Source organism: Entelurus aequoreus, linkage group LG03, assembly GCF_033978785.1.
Source record: "Entelurus aequoreus isolate RoL-2023_Sb linkage group LG03, RoL_Eaeq_v1.1, whole genome shotgun sequence".
NCBI classification, from domain to species: domain Eukaryota; kingdom Metazoa; phylum Chordata; class Actinopteri; order Syngnathiformes; family Syngnathidae; genus Entelurus; species Entelurus aequoreus.
In genome coordinates, this window is record NC_084733.1 from 32,625,656 (window position 1) to 32,650,169 (window position 24,514).

At 41.2% G+C, this 24,514-nt stretch overlaps 1 protein-coding gene across 2 annotated transcripts in view; it reads right to left on the reverse strand.

Moving 5' to 3' along the window:
- Window positions 1-24,514, reverse strand: part of ltk (leukocyte receptor tyrosine kinase) — a 138,128-nt gene that overhangs the window by 112,514 nt on the left and 1,100 nt on the right. The window lies entirely within an intron of this gene.

Sequence of the window (24,514 nt, forward strand, 5' to 3'; positions counted from 1 at the left end):
CAATGTAAAGTCATTGACTCCTACTACTACATATTAGGGGTGTAACGTTTAATCGATATATTGATATATATTCCTTAGATTCAACTACATCGATCTGTGCTCAGCAAGTTTGCCTTCCCAAAGATAGGTATTGATTATTGGTGTAACTGTATTGTAGATACCGCAGTATTTCAGTTTCAAAGTCTTCACAATACTGCCGTGAGTGTAGTTTATGTTCTGGCACTTTAGCGTTGTCCGGTTCTAAAAATAAACTTAATCTCCCAGACTCCTGTGCACAGCGCAGGACCACCAAGGTGGTAGTGTGGAACATAGACATCTTATAAGTAGACGCAGCATTGGCTGCTGTGACGCGAGAAATTCGGCCGCCATCTTGAAGTGGTGATGAGGAGCCGGCGAGCAGCCTAAACTGACAGTTGACAGGTAGAAAACAAAGATGCCGGTGTAATGGGAATTTTCACCTTCAAATGTTCCAATTTATTGTCATTACTCAACAGGTTTGAGGGAGTGATCCTACGCAGTAGCAAACATTGTATATGAAGTGAAGTCCAGTCGGAAATCCAGTTTATGCATATTTATTAACGAACTTGCAGGGTGAATGAAACATACCAGGGATTATTGCAGTCATATTGTGTTATATGTTCTCCTGCCTGTTGCTGTCTGCTGTTGTCTGCTGTTGGTAAGAACGGTTTGTGCTCCCACACCTGAGTCCTTCCTGGTTTGGCTCACCTGTGCTCCTACATATGCATTCCCCCCTGCCCTGCTCAACCAAAAAGCCCGCCACCTAGTGACAAAAGAAAGTAATGCCAACACAAAAATAAGGATGCCTTAAATGGCTCCTACACACCGGCCCCTAATTGTTTACACTGTAACAATTACTTGAAAGGGAGCCATTCAAATTCACTTTTACACGATTCTTCTTCTCAGTTTTTGTTTTTTTTTCCCGTTTTTTTTCATAATTTCAAAATAAAAATATGTTGGCATTTATAGTTCATTAATCTTGAATCTTCATTAATCTTCAATTTCAGTCTTTTGGAGGAGTCATATCTTGGTTATTGGTCTTTCCAGTATGCTGTTTTTGGTCTTTAGTCGAACTGTGCGTACAAGACCTTTTGCATCAGGAATAGTTTCCAGTATCCTCCCCAGTAACCAGGATCCTCGTGGGGCAGTGGAATCGACCACCACCACAATGTCACCAGGGGCAAAACTTCTCTTGCCTCTGGTCCATCGCTGACGTTCTTGGATTAAAGGTAAGTATTCATTTGTCCATCGTTTCCAAAAGAGATCTGCCATGTATTGTACTTGTTTCCATCTACGTTTGATGTACAGATCCTCCTTTACAAAGAGTCCAGGTGGCAATATTGGATTGGTTTTTAGCAAAAGAAGACGGTTTGGGGTCAGCGCTTCCAGGTCCATGGGGTCATCAGAGGATTTGGTTATGGGTCGGTCATTTAAGATTGCTTCAACCTCACACATTAAAGTTTGCAATCCTTCATCATCAAGTACTTGTTGATGAAGAACAGAGCGCAATACACTCCGTATAATGCGGATTAGTCGTTCCCATACACCACCGTGATGGGACGCTGCAGGGGGATTAAAGTTCCACTTTATACCTTGCTGTAGCATAGCGTTCTGGATTTTATCCTGATTCAAGCTGTTCAATGCTTTCTTTAATTTTTTTTCCGCTCCTACAAAGTTTGGACCATTGTCCGATCTCAGAGATGAAACTTGACCTCTTCGACAGATGAATCTCCTTAATGCATGGATACAGGAGTCTGTGTCAAGTGTATGTGCAACTTCCAGGTGTACTGCCCTGCTTGCCATGCAGGTGAAAATTACACCATACCTTTTAACAAGACTTCGTCCTCTTTTGATTTCTATGGGACCAAAGTAGTCCACTCCTACATTCGTGAATGGAGGTTTGTCTGGTTGAATTCTTTCCAAAAGGTAAGTCTGACATTTTTTGCTCTCCGACTTTACTCCTCTGTCGTTTGCACACAATACAGTCATTTATGACTTTTCTTGCAGCAGAATTGGCTTTGATGATCCAATATTTTTTGCGGAGACAAGACAGCATGTAATTTCTTCCTGCATGTCCGAGTTGCTTATGGATGTGGCATAATAGTAGTGTGGATATGTGGAGGTCCTTAGAGAGAATAATCGGATGTTTGATTTCTTCAGGCATTGCTAGCCTATTCAGGCAACCACCTACTCTGAGAAGTCCATCCTCCAGCACTGGATCCAATTTGTACAAATGACTGTTTCTTTTGACATTTTTCTCAGTCTGTAGAACAGACATTTCCCCTTGAAATCTTTCACTTTGACTGAATGAGATTACTGCATTCTCTGCTTGGATTAGATCTTGGGGAGATAAGCACTGTCCATGAAGTGTGGCTTTAAATACTTGCATCTCCTCTTCAATCTTATTTTTTAATTTGACAGGATCATTTTCAACACTACTCACAGCAGTTTGAACTTTTTTCTTTTCCTAGTCAGTTGCAAGAGTGTGGTCTTTACTTTTAAAAGCCAGGCTATTGCAATCTTCAGTCTCATCCAGGATGAGAAGTAGTGGATGAAATAGTTAGTTGGGTTCAACTGACTTTTGACAATGGCATTTACTGTGATGCCAGGTTTGATCTCTGGATCAGCAACAGAGATTTTGGATTCAACTTGCAAGATTGGCTATTCTTGGCTTGCTTTCCAGAGAAAATCTGGTCCTCTTATCCAATTTTTGTAGCCTAGGAAGCGATCTGCTGTCAGCCCTCTTGATGCTGCATCTGCAGGGTTTTCCTTTGTACTCACGTATCTCCATTGTGATATGTCGGTAGCATCCCTTACAAAAGAGACTCTGTTTGCTACAAATGTTTTAAAGCGTTTGGTTTCGTTGCTTATGTATTTAAGCTCGGTTGTGCTATCCGTCCAGAAAAATGATTTCTCCAGTTTTAACTGTAGATCCTTTCGCAGCATTGTGTCAACTTTGACAGCGAGGACAGCTGCAGCCAGCTCCATTCTGGGAATTGTCATTTGTTTTAATGGTGCCACTCTTGATTTTCCTATGATGAATGCAACATGCACTTCTTTGTTTTTGTTTTCCAGTCTTAGATATGACACGGTTCCGTAGCCACTCTCACTGGCATCCGAAAAGTGATGCAGCTGTGAGTGTGTGATTTGACCAAAGTGGGTAGGCTTCATGCACCGGTCAACTTTAAACTCCTTCATTTTGCTGAGATCTGCTAGTCATACTGTCCACTGTTGAGAGAAAATGTGTGGTATGGTTTCATCCCATTCAAGCTTTTCCTTGCAGAGCTCCTGCATTTTTTTTTTTTCCTTTTGTGCACCACCTGTACTGCAAACACCCGGTACACCCGCCAGTCACTCTTGGATATCGGGAACTCGCACCAGATATCTGTTTCGAGCGACTTTCACCACGAGCAGAACATCCCAGACGACATAGCAAGAGCACTGGGCTCTACGTGGTTTGTTGTCGGGTCTGGGAGACGGCGCAGACGGAGGAGGGAGAGGAAGCAGAAGCGTGGCCGCAGGTCCGGCGTCTTGCTCAGGCTTAGGAAACAACCCCACAAGCCACCTCTACCGAGCCTGTTCCTCTCCAATGCCAGATCCCTCGTACAGAAGATGGACGACCTGGAGTTACAACTCGCTGGAAACCGCTATGTTCGGGACTGTTGTGCTATGACTATCACCGAAACCTGGCTTCACCCGGAAATACCCGATGCTAGCAAGCAGCTAGCCGGCCGCACTCTGCTCCGCCGGGACAGAACTAAGGACTCCGGTAAGAGCAGAGGAGGAGGGCTCTGTATTTACGTGCATGAGAACTGGTGCAACAACGGGACAATCATTGAACAGCACTGTTGCCCGGACGTGGAGTACATGTCTGTTAGATGTCGGCCTTTTTTTCTCCCGAGAGAGCTGTCTGTTGTTATCATCACGGCTGTGTATATTCCACCGGACGCCAAAGTAAACACAGCGCTCTCTCTTCTGCTGAACACCGTCAACGAACAGTAGCGGGCCCACCCCGATGGTGTTCATATCATAGCAGGGGATTTTAATAAGGCCAATCTAAAGACTGTACTCACTAAGTTCTACCAGCACGTGAAGTGTTCTACAAGGGGAAAGAACACCCTTGACCACGTGTATACCAACGTGAAGCACGCGTACAGAGCTACACCCCTCCCCCAGCTTGGACAGTCAGACCATCTTTCCCTCCTGCTCTCTCCTACCTACACCCCCATCAGACGCCAGGCCAGGCCCATCACAAAGACTGTTATGACCTGGCCTGACGATGCACTCCCCAAACTTCAGGACTGCTTCCAACACACGAATTGGGACCTCTTCCAACAACAGGAGCTGGACACAGCCACAGGAACAGTGCTGGAATACATACAGTTCTGCATCGGGAATGTGACTGTGGAAAAAACCATCCGGGTTTACCCCAACAAGAAACCCTGGATGACCAGCCAGGTCCGCACACTCCTCAGGGCCCGCGACGCAGCCTTCAGGTCAGGGGACAGGGCACTGTACAGTGCTGCTAGAGCCGACCTGAAGAGAGGGATTAAAAAAGCAAAGGTGGACCACAGGAGGTGCATAGAGTCCCATCTGTCCAGCAATAACTCACGGGAGGTGTGGCGGGGCATTCATGACCTCACGAACTACAGAGGCTGCAATGTGACAACTGCGGATCAGAGTGCGACACTGGCAGAGGAGCTTAACTGTTTCTTTGCCCGTTTCGATACCCCCCAGCGACACTCATCTGCTACAGCCCTGCCCCCACCCCCACCGGGCTCCGGCACCACTCCACTCACTGTACAGGAGCACAGTGTCAGACGAGTGCTCCTGGCTGTGAACCCCAGGAAGGCTGCCGGACCAGACAGAGTACCTGGAAAGGTGCTCAGGGCATGCGCCCACCAGCTTGCTCCCCCCCTCACCAGGATCTTCAACCTCTCCCTGGCTCAGGCAGTCATCCCATCCTGCCTGAAGTCATCTACAATAATCCCGGTGCCGAAGAAGTCTCCCATCACCAGCCTGAATGATTACCGACCAGTGGCCCTCACTCCGGTAATCATGAAGTGCTTCGAGAGACTGGTTCTCCAGCACATCAAGGACCATATCCCTCCAGACTTTGACCCCACCAGTTCGCATACCGGGCGGACAGATCCACAGAGGACGCCATCGCTGTTGCTCTCCACTCTGCTCTGAACCACCTGGAGCAGCAGCAGAGCTACGTCCGGATGCTCTCTGTGGATTATAGTTCTGCCTTCAATACAATAATCCCGGACAGACTCTGCAATAAACTGGACACTCTTGGCCTCCCCCCTCTCACAAACGCCTGGATAAGGAACTTCCTAACGGACCGACCCCAAAATGTGAGACTTGGCCCCCACCTCTCATCCACCCGCACGCTGAGCATCGGCTCCCCACAGGGCTGTGTGCTGAGCCCCCTCCTCTACTGCCTCTACACCCATGACTGCAGTCCAGCCCACAGTGACAACCTTATCGTCAAGTTTGCTGACGATACCACAGTGGTCGGGCTCATCTCCAGGGGTGACGAGGCTGCCTACAGGGAGGAGGTCCTGAAGCTGACGGCCTGGTCTTCGGAGAACAACCTCACTCTCAACACCAGCAAGACCAGAGAGATCATCGTCGACTTCAGGAGGAGCAGCACCGACCCTGCCCCCCTCTACATCAACGGCGAGCGTGTGGAGGGGGTCCACTCCTTCAGGTACCTTGGAGTCCACATCTCCAACGACTTTTCCTGGACAGTCAACACCACAGCAATCATCAAGAAGGCTCAGCAGCGGCTACACTTCCTGAGAGTCCTCGGGAAGTACAACCTGAAGCCTGACCTGCTGCTGACCTTCTACCGCTCGTCCATCGAGAGCCTGCTGACCTACTGTATTACAGTATGGTATGGCAGCTGCACTGCAGCAGACAGGGAGAGGCTGCAAAGAGTGGTCAAGACGGCTCAAAAGATCATCGGCCGCCCTCTCCCCTCCCTGATGGACATCTACACCTCCCGCTGCCTCAACAGAGCCAGTGCCATCATCAAGGACAGCACCCACCCTGGCTCTGACCTGTTCCACCTGCTGCCCTCTGGGAAGCGCTACAGGTGCATTAAAACCAGGACGAACAGGCTAAAAAACAGCTTCTTCCCCAGGGCCATAACCACCCTGAACAGACTTCCCCATTGACCCTCATAACTGCCTTCTCTTCGGTGCAATAACCCATTCCACCAACCACCCTGTTTCATGTAGATATTCATGTGCATATTCATTTCACCCTCTGTATAGAGTGTACACTTGTTTATTGCACTGTATGGATTGGCCTCAATCTCGTTACCCTGCGTAATGACAATAAAGCTGATTCTGATTCTGATTCTGATTCATTATCATTTTGGCTGGCAGAGTAAATGGTCCTAGAAATCCTAAAGGGCCGTATACAGAGCTGACCACAGACAAAATGCCACGTCTAGTGTGTGGTCTTTCTGGTACAACAACTGTGAACATGAAAACATCAGTTTCCACACACCAGTGTAGTCCTAGGGCTCTTTCCATTGGTAGATTGTCCTTGTCCAAATCCAACTCCTTAATTTCTTTAGCCCTGTGCTCTTGTGGAATAGATGTTAATACAGCACGGCTGTTGCTGATCCATTTGGACAGAGTAAACCCACCCATTTGGCAGAGAGCAGTCAGATCTTTTACTAATTGTACTGCTTCTTGTTCTGTGGGAATCGAACGAAAACAGTCATCTACATAAAAGTTATGGCGTACTGTGTCTGTCACCTCAGGTGGAAAATGAGCTTGGTTGTCTTCAGCAGCGAAATTTAAAAAACTTGGTGATGACACAGCTCCAAAGAGATGTACCTTCATCCTATATTCAGTCAGATCTTGCTGCATATCACCGTTAGGCCACCATAAGAATCTCAGGTAGTCGACATGCTTATCAGACACCTTAACCTGATGGATAACATGGCTTTAATGTCTGCCATCAAGGCAACCGGTTCTTGTCTGAATCTGATGAGGACTCCGATAAGTGAGTTGGTAAGATCAGGACCCTGAAGTAGTTCACAGTTCAGCGATGTTCCTTTAAAGACTGCACCACAGTCAAAAACAACTCTTAATGTTCCTTTTTTTGAGTGGTGCACACCATGATGTAGAATATACCAGAGTCTTCCATCTTTTCTATTCAACTGGTCTGCTTGTACCAATTCAGCATAGCCACTGTCAATCATATCTGTGAGGAAAGATGTATATTCTTTATGGAACTTTTCATTTTTGTTGAACTTGCGTTTTAGGATCCGGATGCGTTGCTCTGCAATACAACGGTTGTTCGGCATGATGGGATTTTCTTTAAAAGGTAAGTTTAAACAGTAATGTTCATCAGTACAGTATGTTTCATTCACCCTGCAAGTTCGTTAATAAATATGCATAAACTGGATTTCCGACTGGACCTCACTTCATATACAATGTTTGCTACTGCGTAGGATCACTCCCTCAAACCTGTTGAGTAATGACAATAAATTGGAACATTTGAAGGTGAAGATTGCCATTACATTCAAGTAAGAACGGTGCTCTTCGAGCTTTGCAACAACATTAATACCCATAGAAACTGTGAAGTCAAATGTTGTTGCAAAGCTGCTTCTTGGACTTGACTTTACTCTTGGCTTAGGGACGGATGAGGGTTTGACAGTTTAGTGACATTAGTGTCCTGAATGAAACATACCAGGGATTATTGCAATGATATTGTGTTGTATGTTCTCCTGCCTGTTGCTGTCTGCTGTTGGTGAGAACGGTTTGTGCTCCCACACCTGAGTCCTTCCTGGTTTGGCTCACCTGTGCTCCTACATATGCCTTACCCCCTGCCCTGCTCAACCAAAAAGCCTGCCACCTAGTGACAAAAGAAAGTAATGCCAACACAAAAATAAGGATGCCTTAAATGGCTCCTACAGCCGGTGTTCAGCGTTTTCCTGCTCAAATGAGCGGACTGATGAAAATAGGAATCGGGGGATTACTTTTCACAAGTAAGATTTAACATTAACGTACTATTAGTTGTATTTTGTGAAAAGAATATTACCACAGAGTTGAGAAGGAGCAAAGATCTTCAATAGTACAGAAATCGTAGCCGCGAGCAAACAAGAGTATGACCATAATAGAATTGCCTAAAAAAATGGTAAAATGGGTTATACTTGTGTAGCGCTTTTCTACCTTCAAGGTACTCAAAGCGCTTTGACACTATTTCCACATTCACCCATTCACGCACACATTCACACACTGATGGCGGGAGCTGCCGTGCAAGGCCCTAACCCATTAGGAGCAAGGGTGAAGTGTCTTGCTCAAGGACACAACGGACGTGACGAGGTTGGTAGAAGGTGGGGATTGAACCAGGAACCCTCAAGTTGCTGGCACGGCCACTCTCTCAACCGTGCCACACCGTCCCCTTGTCAATGAAATTAATTAAAGGCCTACTGAAACCCACTACTACCGACCACGCAGTCTGATAGTTTATATATCAATGATGAAATCTTAACATTGCAACACATTCCAATACGGCCGGGTTAACTTATAAAGTGCAATTTAAAATTTCCCGGGAAACTTCCGGTTGAAAACGTCTACATATGATGACGTTTGCGCGTGACGTCAATGGTTGAAGCGGAAGTATTCGGACACATTGTATCCCAGTACAAACAGCTCTGTTTTCATTGCAAAATTCCACAGTATTCTGGACATCTGTGTTGGTGAATCTTTTGCAATTTGTTTAATGAACAATGGAGACTGCAAAGAAGAAAGTTGTAGGTGGGATCTGTGTTTTAGCGGCTGGCTGCAGCAACACAACCAGGAGGACTTTGAGCATACTTGCCAACCTTGAGACCTCCAATATCGGGAGGTGGGGGGGTGGGGGGGGGGGGGGGGGGGTATATTTACAGCTAGAATTCACCAACTCAAGTATTTCATATATATATATATATATATATATATATATATATATATATATATATATATATATATATATATATATATATATAAATACTTGACTTTCAGTGAATTCTAGCTATATATATATATATATATATATATATATATATATATATATATATATATATATATATATATATATATGTGACGGTCCACAACTGTATGTGGCAAAATGCAGCTCCACACTGCTGTCGCTTCAACATATCACTGGCACCAGGTGGATTATTAATTTCTTTTATTACAGTGTCCTGCAAAACAGTGCAATTTGTGAGACTGTGAGTCCACTTGGGTCACGGGATTATCAATTGGAAGGCGTCACAGTTCTGAGCACTTCCCGCAGGTAAAGTACATACCACATCTCGCCAGCAACAGGCGCTGTTGCAACACTTCATTCATAATTTAATCAAGCATAATGAACGTCTGTTTCTACACCGTTACATATATATATATATATATATATATATATATATATATATATATATATATATATATATATATATATATATATATATATATATATATATATATATATATATATATATATATATATATATATATATATATATATATATATATATATATATATATATATATATATATATATATATATATATATATATATATATATATATATATATATATATATATATATATATATATATATATATATATATATATACACATATATATATATATATATATATATATATATATATATATATATATATATATATATATATATATATATATATATATATATATATATATATATATATATATACACTACCGTTCAAAAGTTTGGGGTCACATTGAAATGTCCTTACTTTCAATGAAGATAACTTTAAACTAGTCTTAACTTGAAAGAAATACACTCTATACATTGCTAATGTGGTAAATGACTATGACTACGGAAGTAGCGTGACGTCAACAGTTGAAAGTCTCCTCACATTTCCCCATTGTTTTCAATGCAGCTAGAGCGATTCGGACCAAGAAAGTGACGATTACCCCATTAATTTGAGCGAGGATGAAAGATTCTTGGATGAGGAACGTTAGAGTGAAGGACTAGAATGCAGTGCAAGTCATATCTTTTTTCGCTCTGACCGTAACTTAGGTACAAGCTGGCTCATTGGATTCCACACTCTCTCCTTTTTCTATTGTGGATCACGGATTTGTATTTTAAACCACCTCGGATACTATATCCTCTTGAAAATGAGAGTCGAGAACGCCAAATGGACATTCACAGTGACTTTTATCTCCATGACAACACATCGGCGAAACACTTTAGCTACGGAGCTAACGTGATAGCATCGGGCTTAACTGCATATAGAAACAAAAGAAATAAGCCACTGACTGGAAGGATAGACAGAAAATCAACAATACTATTAAACCATGGACCTGTAAATACACGGTTAATGCTTTCCAGCCTGGCAAAAGTTAACAATGCTGTTGCTAACGACGCCATTGAAGCTAACTTAGCAACGGGACCTCACAGAGCTATGCTAAAAACATTAGCTATCCACCTACGCCAGCCAGCCCTCATCTGCTCATCAACACCCGTGCTCACCTGCGTTCCAGCGATCGACGGTGCGACGAAGGACTTCACCCGATCACCGATTCGGTCGGCGGCTAGCGTCAGATAGCGCGTCTGCTATTCACCTCAAAGTCCTCCTGGTTGTGTTGCTGCAGCCAGCTGCTAATACACCGATCCCACCTACAACTTTCTTCTTTGCAGTCTTCATTGTTCATTAAACAAATTGCAAAAGATTCACCAACACAGATGTCCAGAATACTGTGGAATTTTGAGATGAAAACAGAGCTTTTTGTATTGGATTCAATGGCGTCCGAATACTTCCGTTTCAACGATTGACGTCACGCGCATACGTCATCATACACAGACGTTTTCAACCGGAAGTTTAGCGGGAAATTTAAAATTGCACTTTATAAGTTAACCCGGCCGTATTGGCATGTGTTGCAATGTTAAGATTTCATCATTGATATACAAAACTATCAGACTGCGTGGTCGGTAGTAGTGGGTTTCAGTAGGCCTTTAAGGGAAGAATGTAATACAAAATATCAATACAAAGTGTCAAGACAGAATAAACTCTCTGCTGCTGCAGCAACAGAGATACAGTCTATAGGTCCCTAAGATATATAGATATGTAATGTATTCATACATTGTTTATGTAAGATATACGCATGTATATATAACCTAATCATATTGTTTCTTGAACTTAAAAATAGCTGACCGTTTTTTTCCGACGTCTGGTCACTTATAGCAGTGGTCCCCAACCACCAGGCAAGAAATTAAAAAATAAAAAGATGTGTTTTTTTGTTTTTTTTAAAATAAATCAACATAAAAAACACAATATATACATTATATATCAATATAGATCAATACAGTCTGCAGGGATACAGTCCGTAAGCACACAAGATTGTATTTCTTTATGAAAAATTTAAAAAATAAAAAAAAAATTAAAAAAATGGACAACAATGGACAAAAACTAACGAGTCAGATTCGACTCTTAATATCTTTAGTCGAAGACAGCTCTAATGAAAACATCCATTGACAAAAGTATCGAACTGTACCGAACCGTGAATATTGTGGTTCGTAGCACCCCTAATCTTTACAGTCACTTTGGTTTTGCAGTAATGTCCAATGAATCCAAAACCCTCAAGTCTTGTGACACAACATCATGTGATCATCGACCACTCTGTTGCTAAGACATGTGGCCCTAATTTATACTAAATTAGATTCACTTCATGTGCACAGCCGTTGATAAAAAGTAATCAAAAACAAAGTTCCTCTGAAAAGACAATGTCATTAGTAAATAACATTCTCCTCTGAAATTGAGTGCAGGTGCTTGTGAAAACACCACCTCTCAACACGGGTACCCAACTTTAAATAATTACCCAGATTATGTCTTTGCAGTCATAAAAAGCCCTTAAGCATGCATCAAATTAACTTTATTGTCTCGCAAAGATCCTCGGCATTGACTTGTTGCATTGTTATTTTTAGTGCCTAGTGAACACAAAATCCCAACAACTGGTTGTTTTAGGCCATGTCTACACTAAGTCGTTTAACCCCTTAAACGAATAATTATTTAGCCTAAGCCCCGTTTCAACCACACTTAACCAGCGTTTAAGGTCCCCCTCCTCGGACAAATTTTTACACGGGTAAGTCAGCCGCGTATTTCTTGCATACCTGGCACTTAGCTTTGTATGGACTCATTGATCGTTTACAAAGTAAGTTCGGAGAGGAAGTGACGCCAGAAAGACCGTCCCCACACAGGAAGTGACGCCAGAAAGACCGCGCCCCATACAGGAAGTAACGCCAGAAAGACTGCGCCACAGCGAGCTTCATAACAACCGAAGCTAAAAAGATGAAGGCGAGTCCTCCAGACATGCCCGTGTTTCTCCTTCTTCTACATGTACTGACGCTTGTGGAAATCACATATGAATACCTTAAGTGAAGAAAACGTGCGATTGCAGCTATTTCGGATACAACACTTCTCAGACGGCAAGAGAACTTTCGCAGCTGTGATTCTATTTAACGAAAAACTTGGTCCCTTCCTCTCGTGGATGTGATACAGGCAGTGTGTGACTAACAATATTGCTTTATGGATGTGACTGTGAAATGGCCAGGCAGCGTGCGTGATGCCCGCATATTCGCTAACTCTGCCATTAGCGCGCAGCTGAAAGATCGAGTCCCAAACAACTGCTGGAAGATGAAGATCTGGTCCCTTTTTTATTTTGGGTGACCCAGCAAAGAATAAATACCCCAACGGCTAAGTCAACCCACAACAATATTATAGTTATATATATATATATATATATATATATATATATATATATATATATATATATATATATATATATATATATATATATATATATATATATATATATATATATATATATATATATATATATATATATATATATATATGTATATATATATATATATATATATATATATATATATATATATATATATATATATATATATGTATATATATATATATATATATATATATGTGCATGAAGACACCCATCATCATCAATTTAAAATGTACTGACAGGAAGTTGCACACATCAAGTATGAGGTGGAGGAGAAGTCAAGTCCTATAAAAAAGGCCTAATCAAGTAGATGATACACAGCTGGTAGTGCACAAGAGCAGGCAAAAAGCTCATTGGCTGACACATGAGTAGGGGACCCATCTAATGAGACGACGTGATACTAATGATCAAACAAAGAGCACAACTTTAACCTCCTTAACAGCTCGTGCACACAGAGTACATTCCATTTAGCATGTCTGTGTTCATGTACATGCAGAATATATACTGATTAGTGTTGTCCCGATACCAACATTTTGGTACCGGTACCAAAATTATTTTGATACTTTTCGGTACTTTTCTAAATAAAGGGACTGACTCAGTTATGAAATGGCCGTGAGAAAGGAGGCGATCGCGCTGCAAAGACAGTCGATTGTGCGTGTCAACGTACTTGAACTGTCAGAAAAAAAATTATAATTGATATTGTCTATTAAGCAATATCATTTCATAGTTTTATAGCTTCTGGATGACCTAAGGGGCTGATTAAAACAAATTCAATGCATTCATTTTGGTGTCTGTTTGTGTTTTCCTTTTTAATGAGGTTAGTTTTTTCATTTAGGAAATATTTTATAATGAAATATCTCCTATATGAAAAAAATGTCTCGCAATAAGCTTTTTATTGCGTTTGGATCATTCAAGACGGATGAATGCGCTGCAGTGTTGTGATGTGTCCACCGCCTCCCCACATAGTGCATCTTCAGTGTGTTCAAATTGTTGTTTCTATGTAACAATCAGTGTTGGGTTAGTTACTGAAAAACAGTAACTAGTTACAGTTACTAGTTACTTTATTTCAAAAATAACTCAGTTACTAACTCAGTTACTTACACCAAAATTAATGCGTTACTGTAAAAAGTAACTATTTAGTTACTTCTTTTTTTCTTCTTTTTTTTTTAAGCCCCCATTAATGCCCTTTTAGCCTTCATTTCAGTACAGTTATTGCACTGGAGAATAATACAATCTGTTGATCAACTTGACATGCATTTGCATCACTGAACTCTGCTAAGCAATGTGGTCTACATACAACACACAAAGACAAAGATACTGTATGTTTCAAAGGGCCAATTTATTTCAGGCCAAAACAAATTGACAAAACTATATTAAATAGCTGCAACATAACATACATAAGTAACAAACAGCATAATAACAACATAGCTGTAAACCAAGGAAGTACTTTAACTTTAGCTTTACATACACAAAGCCCAACCAGGCGTTTTTTTCTCTCAAGGAATTCTGAAATAAAATCATGTCTGAAGCCCAGAACACTACGCATTTCCCCAGTTTTAGTTTAGAGATAAGGAAAGATTGGCCTGGCCCACTAGGATCCCTCTTTATGTTTGTGAACTTTATAGTCTATACATTTAGAGTGATGTGATAATCAAACACTCTAGAAGTCTAGAATGAAAGAGCAACAGTATATAAGAGAATTGACAGAGTGTGTGTACCTTCAGTGCGCAGTGCCTCGTTAAAATCCAGCCGCTGTTGTTTAGGAGGTGAAGTGTCTCTCTCTTTACTAGCTTCGTCGAAGCATGTTGCTTTTGTAGCTGTTTCAGCAGATTTGAATAGCTGTTTTGGGCAGTAGATGGGATCTTTGATCCAAGACACAACTTACATTTAACTAAAATGTTCTTTTCTTTGTGCTCGACAAAAGAAAAGTAGTGATAATATCTCCATGTTTAGAAACTCGACTGCAGCTCCGCCATGATCAGACACGCACCCCCCCTTACCCTCCCTCCCTCGCCACACCCAGACACACACAAAGCGCGCCTCTTCCTTGTGACACAAGAGATTCAGAAGGACGACACCGCAGCGCTCCAATAAAACACACTCAGATCTTCTGTTTCTAGCCGATACTACATAAAAAATAACGTAAAATAACGCAGTAACGCATCATGTAGTAACGGTAACTGAGTCACTGAATATAAAAAATAACGCGTTAGTCCCAACACTGGTAACAATACTAAATTGCAAAATATGTGTTACATATTATAAATGTCAGCTGCTTTTTCAACATTGCAAAACCCCACTGGTAGTAGCATGAAAACATGAATGTCATTTTTCCAATGGCACAAAATGCCGGTAGTACATGCAAAAAACCTCATTTCATACAGCAGTATGCACCAGTTATCAATTGTACACGCAGTTTCATAAAAAAAGGTGTTACATAGTAACGGCGTTATATAATAAGGGTGTTACATAATACTGGCGTTACTAACGCTGTTAGTTTTTCTAATAACGAGTGATCTAATTAATTGCTATTATGTACTTTACAATGCCGTTACCGATATGTTTGATGTAACGCGGCACACGACTTTTGATGCAAACAAGACAGCTTTAGAATCCCAGCAAGTTCACTACGGGAAGTAGCTCTCTACTTGTGCAAGGTATTGTAATAATTTTGCAATAGCCCGTTGATGGACAAGGAGTTGATGCACGTTCAATCTCTTAATTAACTATCAGTAAAAAAAAAGGTGCTGGAGTCAACAATCTCCTTCCAATCCGCAGAATACCAATGCTGAGCTAAAACAGTCAATTAGCACGCTCTCCCTGATGTCACGCTTCACTTTGCAACAGACACCACCTTTTAAAGGCACACACTCATGCACTCTTCTCTCATTAAACATCTCAACTGCATGCACCACATATATGAAAGCGGTGTAGCTCGGTTGGTAGAGCGTCCGTGCCAGTAACTTGTGAGTTCCGGGTTCGATCCCTGCTATAAAGGGCTATATAAATACACTTAACTTTTTTTTTAAAAGTAACGCATTAATTACTTTCCCTCGTAATTAATTAAAGAATACATTTGTTATGTTAGTACTTCAATTACATTTTTGGAAAAGTAACAAGTAGTTAAAACTAATTACTTTTTAAAACTATTTACCTAACACTGCTTATAGTACACGCAATTGTACACACAATTGAATGTTATAGTTTGCACACACTGTTTAGCACGTGGTATTTGGATCTTAGTAGGTCAGTCCCTTGGTCTTCCTGGTAAAATAGGTAAACAGACAAAGAAAGCACCTACTCAGTGGCCTAGTGGTTAGAGTGTCCACCCTGAGATCGGTAGGTTGTGAGTTCAAACCCCGGTCGAGTCATACCAAAGACTATACAAATGGGACCCATTGCCCTCCCCACTCAGCATCAAGGGTAGGAATTGGGGGTTAAATCACCAAAAAATGATTCCCGGGCGCGGCACAGCTGTTGCCCACTGCTCCCCCTCACCTCCCAGGGGGTGAACAAGGGGATGGGTCAAATGCAGAGGACAAATTTCACCACACCTAGTGTGTGTGTGACAATCATTGGTACTTTAACTTTAACTGAACAAGATCGGACCTTTTTGTGCACTTCCTAGCTGCACTTGCTCTCATTAAATACATTTTTACTAGCGGTTTGCCTCTGCAACCTGGGGTCACGCTTTAAGCTTGACTTGCGCCAACCTGACAAATAGTTTGACAATAGATTATAGAACTCAAAATGTTGTATAACAAGAAACTTAAGTAAACACGATAACACATTTTTATTAAGCTTACAAATTTAGAATACGCTAGTGTTGTTTAATCAAATGTTGTATTAAATTTACTGTATTTAATATTTTTTGGACAAAATACAGTTATGTTCGTCCTCAAAATTCTACAGACAATACCCTATAATGACAATGTGAAAGTTTTTTTTTTAAATGTTTGCAAATTTATTACAAATAAAATATCACATGTACATAAGTATTCACAGCCTCTGCTCAATACTTTGTTTATGCACCTTTGGCAGCAATTACATCCTCAAGTCTTTTTGAATAAGATGCCACAAGCTTGGCACACCTATCTTTGGGCAGTTTCACACATTCCTCTTTACAAGACCTCTCAAGCTCCATCAGGTTGGATGAGAAGCATTAGTTTTCACTCAGGATGTCTCTGTATGTTGCAGCAGTCATCTTTCCCTCTATCTTGACTAGTCTCCCAGTTCCTGCTGTTGAAAAACATCCCCACAGCATGATGCTGCCACCACCATGCTTAACTGCAGGGATGGTATTGGCCTGGTGATGAGCGGTGCCTGGTTTCCTCTAAACATGACGCCTGGCATTCACGCCAAAGAGTTCAATCTTTATCTCATCAGACCAGATAATTTTGTTTCTTGTGGTCTGAGAGTCTTTAAGGTGCATTTTGACAAACCATTTTTCTAAGAAATGGCCACTATACCATACAGGCCTGATTGGTGGTTTGGTCCAGAGATGGTTGTCCTTCTGGAAGGTTCCCCTCTCTCCACAGAGGAATGCTGTAGTTCTGACATAGTGACCATCGGGTTCTTGGTCACCTCCCTGACTAGACTAAAATGAATGCAGCAAGGTACAGAGACATCCAGGATGAAAACCAATGCTTCCAATCCAATCTGATAGAGCTTTTGAGGTGTTGCAAAGAGGAATGGGCGAAACTGCCCAAAGATAGGTGTGCCAAGCTTGTGGCATCATATTCAAAAGGACTTGAAGCTGTAATTTCTGCCAAAGCTGCATCAACAAAGTATTGAGCAAAGGCTGTGAATACTTATGTACATGTGATTTTTGTTTTTGTTTTTTGTTTTTAATAAATTTGGAAACAAAAATAAAATCACAATGTAATTATGGGGTATAAGGTGTAACATTTTGAGGACAAAAATGGATTTAATCCATTTTGGTATAAGGCTGTAACATGCGTAAAGTGCTTTGAATACATTCCGGATCCACTGTATAGTGGCTAGTTCACAATAACGAAAGAAGAGCAAAAACTACTATTAGATCCCATTTAAATAATTTGGGTTTTGCCCGCAAATCCCTCATGTATCCAGAGACTTACTCTCTGAGTTTGTAAACAATACCAAAAAACGATCCCCAAAAATATTTTGCAATAATAATAACAAGAACAATATCGATCTAATCACTTAAAGTAACAGTAGAGTAGGAGTAGAAAAACAAGCTGCCTCTATATTGAAGATATTATCATATATATCGGATTTATAACACCGAAAGACTTCCAAAGTTTGCAAATAAATAGATATGACCAAAATAGTATCAATCTCACTGCGATTCCCGAGCCATTTTGAGAGTTAATGAGGAAGCCAGTCACTTGATCGCGGGAGGAACCAAAGTTCCCTTCCCTATCCACAACAATGCTAATCAAGCAGACTTTGTGAGAGGCAACAATTATTACTTATGGAAAAATTATGATCCAGAACCTTGTATTTTTGAGCCCGAACACAAAGAGGATGAGCAATAAGTTTTAGAAGCCGAGTGCTAAACAGATGTGGCTTTATTGTGACACTAGCATCCGCAGCATTGCTAGGTACTAAACATACAAACTAACCTTAATAAACCATAATAAAACAAACACTTACTGTAATATTTCCACTCTCGCTGGAATGCCGACCGATGGGAACCTCACATAATTCAGTTCAGATGAATGTTCAATCGCAATCCTCAAGAAGGGTTAAAAAAAAAAGTTCCTGCACAAAGCATCTTTTGGGGTCTTTTTCGCCATCTCGGGGACGTAAAAGTCGATTAGCCTGCCGGACCATGGCCACATTTCTTTATTACTAGGTGAGATGCATGATTTATTATCTATAATTTACTTTTACCAAGTTTGAGACGAAGCAGAAGCAGCCGTCGGCTCAGTGTGTCAACCATAGAAGCGTAAGCTAACATTAGCTCACTGCTATCAATGTGCTGCTAAAAAAGTATGCCTGCGTTGGCGCTTATAATAACAATATCACTCATATTTGGTTCATTTTCATGTCGCGACATATAAATGGAGTATTGTTGGCGCTTTCTGGATGTTTTTAGAGAAGGTATAATGAGCGCAACAGCGGACCCTCGATCTGTTGACTCCATTGTTGGCTATTTATTTACAATTTTGAATGCATAAAAAAGCCAAGAATATGTGTTCTTGCCTTACATAAGATTGTGAACGATAAACACCACATCTCATTCCAATTTTTGCGTATTTCCAGTAAGACTGATCTGATACTATGGTCGCAGTACAGAAACGTTACTCCAACGACGTCAATCTCTGAAAATAGCCCAATATTCAAAATGGCTGACTGAATTTGTGGCATTTTGTGAGGTTTAGACAGTATTTTCACATACTTTGCGGATTGTAAATACAATTGGATATGCTTTATTGGATACAATGAAACACAAATATGCATAAAAAAATCAACTTGTTTACCGATTCTACTGGTACTTTAAGTGTTGTTTGGATACTTATACTATACTATACAAAGCGGATAAGACTTTTTGAGTTGTTTGTTTACTTCTTAAAATCAGTAAAGATGTGTACACAAAAGCTTAATAGCTTTGTGTTCTGCATTTATTTCCTAACTGCAAGGAAAATAAGTGCTGTATGTTTGCCCCTTCGACAAAAAATGGGTTTTAAAACAAGCTCCAAAGCAACCTTGATAAAGTACAGCCACAAACAACAAGTTGTGTAAAGAAAATTAACACTGCAGACAAGACTGTGACAATATGAGTGAATTTGAAAGTGTTGCCCTCAAGTGTTCCTCCAAGCTGCTTTGTTCTTAATGAGCAGAATGACAAAAGGTCCTTAAAGTGCACAGCTTTTACTCCACACCACTGCCAGCTCAAGCTTTGGCCGAGTAGGCGACCAAGCGCTTTCATCTGCAACATACAAAAGACTCACAGCCAGCCACTTAGGAGTTGGATCAAGCTCTATGCAGTGTAAAGAAAAAAGAGAAAGAAGGGGAGTTGTAAGATACAGTAAGAGACTCCATTTACAAATGAGCCGCGCACATGTAATGGAGATTTCTGCAGCACTGGAAATAGTTTAACTTAATAGCTTAACTCCAACAATATGCATGATTATGGCGCACGTTTAAGTGTTCCTCAGTAACACGTAGGGCAATTACTGGATTAGTGTTGACCAGAGGTGCTGAGAGCTGCACAAGGTATTCCCATAAACAAGCCCAAATCCTGTAAATGGTCATGATTGATCAGAGCTGGTGATGGCGTCCTCACGCCAACATGACCACCGGACGCATCAAAGACTTATACAAGGGAAATTTAAATAAAAGAGTATATTAAGTATGGCGTGCTTTGGTGGCAGAAATATTAATGAATATTATGGATGTCCCAATCAACATTTTTGGGCTCCAATCACGATCCATTTTTTGGCCCCAGATCTGATTTCGAGTCCTGATCCAATACTGTCATGACCCTCTTTGACAATTTTGGACTCACTTTTATCTTCCTGTGCTTGGTGTATTTCTGGTCCAGTGCTTTTGATTTCTTGTTCCCGCTTCTTGCTTCCTGCCCCTTCGTCTATGGCCTAAGCACTGCCTCAATCACCTGTCCCTGGTTGCCAATCAGGAGGTTTCTTTGGACAAGGCTGGATCATTGTTTGTTGCTACCTGAACATGGGCAGACATTTTTGTGCACTCATTACTGCAGCTAGGAAGTACGCAAAAAGGTCTGTACTTTCTGGGGTCACGCTTCAAGCTTAGCGTGTGCCAACCTGACAAAAACTTTGACAATAGATCAAGTATTCTCCAACTGCGGTACGTGGCTCCATCTAATGGGACGCCAAAGAATCACTTGATTAAGATACAGTTTTTATTGTCCTATGTTCAAACACAGTCAGTATGTGTCCATGCACTAAATTAGTCCGATTTCTCAAATAGTTCGGCTCTAAATAAGCGTCCTACAACCCACGGAAACACCTTAATCCGATCGTGTTAGGTTTTTGAAAAGTTGGACTAACACCTGGATTATGCGATTGAAAACCAGATCTCTCCGGGGGGGTGTCCTGACAGATGGGACCCTTTGTATCTCGCATGCGTCAGTCTCAACGCGCGGGTTACAACCTGGAAGCAGATACCATTCATTAAAACATAGCAAAAGTTGTAATTAAGAGGAGACTGTTTATTTGCTTCACAATTTAAATAAGTAGGACATTTTGAAGTGCATCGATGGGAGAAAAAAACTGAGATATATTTAAGAATGTAGCTAAAGAAATGTAAAATTCGGACTCTATAAGGAAATACAAATGAGATGAACGAGAATAAAGCAGGTATATTAAAGGCTAATAATAAAGCGTACACAAGTTTGTTCACGCTGAATTTGTGCACTCCAAACTGATTAACAATAAGTCTGTATTCCACACAAATGGCAAGCTTGTACAGAACAATAGCAACCATTGTCTGGAAAAGTATCGGCACAAACGATCTTTTCGTTCGGATTTAAGACTCTTTTTCCATCAATTCGCAGAGTCTTCTGAATGAAATTCGAGACATTTGAAAGTTTTGTTTCCATGATTCTCCCTTCAAAAAAAAATATCTCCCACCGGTCTTTTTTTGCTTCGGACCTGCATCCGCTCCGATACATTCTTTGTAGTAGTGTCATGTTCGTAGCGCAATCTAAGATCATTTCTTGATGCTGTCTGCTATGTAACATCAGCGTCGCCATTAGAGACGTAAGATTTTGTAATCCGTGCCAATATTACAGCTACAGCACAATTGCAAAAGCCACAACAAATACAAACAACATAATAATATAAAGCCACAACATAACTTTAAGCCACAAAAGACGCGACTGACACAACGGAAGTGACAGCGGAGAACAGATACAAATAAGATGTGAATACATTGGCCGTTAATTGTTGTTTACTTGCCTGTTTGCAGCCATAATTCATTTATACCTAATTCCCTTGTTGGAAAAGTGGTTAGTGCTTCTGCCTCACAAGACCTGAGTTTGATTCTCAAGCTTGGGGTCTTTTCGTGTGGAGTTTGCATGTTCTCCCCGTGACTGCATAGGTTCCCACCGGGTACTCCGGCTTCCTCCCACCTCCAAAGACAAGCACCTGGGGATAGGTTGATAGGCAATGGTCCCTAATGAGAGTGTGAATGTTGTCTATCTGTGTTGGCCCTGCGATGAGGTGGCGACGTGTCCGGGGTGTACCCCGCCTTCCGCCTGAGTGTAGCTGGAATAGGCACCAGCACCCCCCGCGAGCCCGAAAGGGACAAGCAGTAGAAAATGGATGGATGGATGGATGGAAATAACAGGAATATAGGGAACTTCACCTGCAGTGTCCAGTATACAGTTTGTATTTCACAGTCACAACGCTTGATTTTTTTTTTGCTAAAAAGTTATTTAATCGATGTCAACTCACTGAATATTTTCGGATCGAATCGTTCTAAAAAAAAATGAGACCGGCCCTAAATTGTATTGGCAACAACCGAATTGAATCGTTGTTAAAATGAAACGATAAACACCCTTACGTAAAATACATAAATCAGCAACTAAATAACAACGAAATTCCATTTACAGTCAGCCTGCCATATATGTATTTACTGTATACCTATAGCCTCAGATGAAGTATGAGGCTGTATTTACAGCTCAAGATGGATCACTCCGGATAATGTAGAGGCAGGAGCAGCAAACATAATGCTGGGAAATTTTGGCACAAAGCAATGCTCATGTGCACTGACTGCAGTAAACAATTATGGACACTTGCACTACTTCTCCACTCTGTGACTAAATGCAATGAGACAAGCTGCCGTGCACTCGCATAACATGTGTGGATGCAAAGTTTGCAGTGCCACTATAGAAGGAGAAGCCACATGTGTAGATTAGCACAGTGTTTTTCAACCTTTTCTGAGCCAAGGCACATTTTTTTCATTGAAAAAAATCTGAGGCACACCACCAGCAGAAAACATAAAAAAGTGAATATATTGACAATAAAAAGTCGTTCTCGCAATTGTTGGATATGAATTCAAACCATAACCAAGCATGCATCACTATAGGTCTTGACTCTTGTCTCAAAGTAGATGCACTGTCACGATCTGTCACAACACGCCGTAACTTATTTTGAGTTTTTTGGTGTTTTCCTGTGTGTAGTGTTTTAGTTATTGTCTTGCGCTCCTATTTTGGTGGCTTTTCCTCTTTTGTTGGTATTTTCCTGTAGCAGTTTCATGTCTTCCTTGACTGCTATTCCCTCGCACCTGCTTTGTTTTCGCAAATAAGACTATTTAAGTCGTGCGGATGCAGTCCTTCTTTGTGGGGACATTGTTGATTGTCATGTCATGTACGGACATACTTTGTGGACGCCGTCTGCTCCACACGCTGTAAGTCTTTGCTGTCGTCCAGCATTCTGTTTTTCTTTACTTTGCAGCCAGTTCAGTTTTAGTTTCGTTTTGCCTCAATGCCTTTTCTTAGCGGCACTCGCCTTTTGTTTATTTTTGGTTTAAGTGTTAGATACCTTACCTCCCGCATATTGTGATCACGACAAACCATGTTCCCGACATCTACAAAGCAAATAGCTACTTGCTGCCACCTACTGATATGGAAGAGTATAACATGGTTACTCTGCCGAGCTTTAGACAGCACAGACGCTCAACAACGGCACATTTGCGGATTATAATTACTGGTTTGCAAAAAATATTTTTAACCCAATTAGGTGAAATTACATAATCTCCCACGGCACACCAGACTGTATCTCACGCACACTAGTGTGCCGCGGCAAGGTGGTTGAAAAACACCGGATTAGCACACTTGATGTTGATTGTTGAAGACTGAAGTGTTGATACCAACCAAACCTAAACCCCCCCTCCATATCCCACACCCCGGATTTTAAATAATGTAAATAATTCAATGTATATACCGTATTTTTCGGACTATAAGTCGCAGTTTTTTTCATAGTTTGGCCGGGGGTGCGACTTATACTCAGGAGCGACTTATGTGTGAAATTATTAACACATTACCGTAAAATATCAAATAATATTATTTAGCTCATTCACGTAAGAGACTAGACGTATAAGATTTCATGGGACAGTGACAGATTGTTTGGTAAACATATAGCAGTCCTATATGTTATAGTTATTTGAATGACTCTTACCATAATATGTTACGTTAACATACCAGGCACGTTCTCAGTTGGTTATTTATGCGTCATATAACGTACACTTATTCAGCCTGTTGTTCACTATTCTTTATATATTTTAAATTGCCTTTCAAATGTCTATTCTTGGTGTTGGGTTTCATCAAATAAATGTCCCCAAAAAGTGCGACTTATACTCCAGTGCGACTTATATCCGAACTAACAAAGGTCTTAACTCATTCTCTTTCTATGCCACATCAATGTGGAATGCGCTCCCAACAGGTATAAAAGAAAGGGCATCTCTATCCTCCTTCAAAACCGCAATAAAAGTTCACCTCCAGGCAGCTAAAACCCTAAACTAACACCCTCCCCGGATTGCTAATAATCAAATGTAAACAATCAAATGCAGATACTTTTTCTTATGCCTTCTGATCTCTCTCTCTTTCTCTCTCTCTCTCTCTCTCTCTCTCTCTCTCTCTCTCTCTCTCTCTCTCTCTCTCTCTCTCTCTCTCTATGTCCACTACTTGATGTCCATATCCTACCCCCCCCCACCCCCCTCCACAC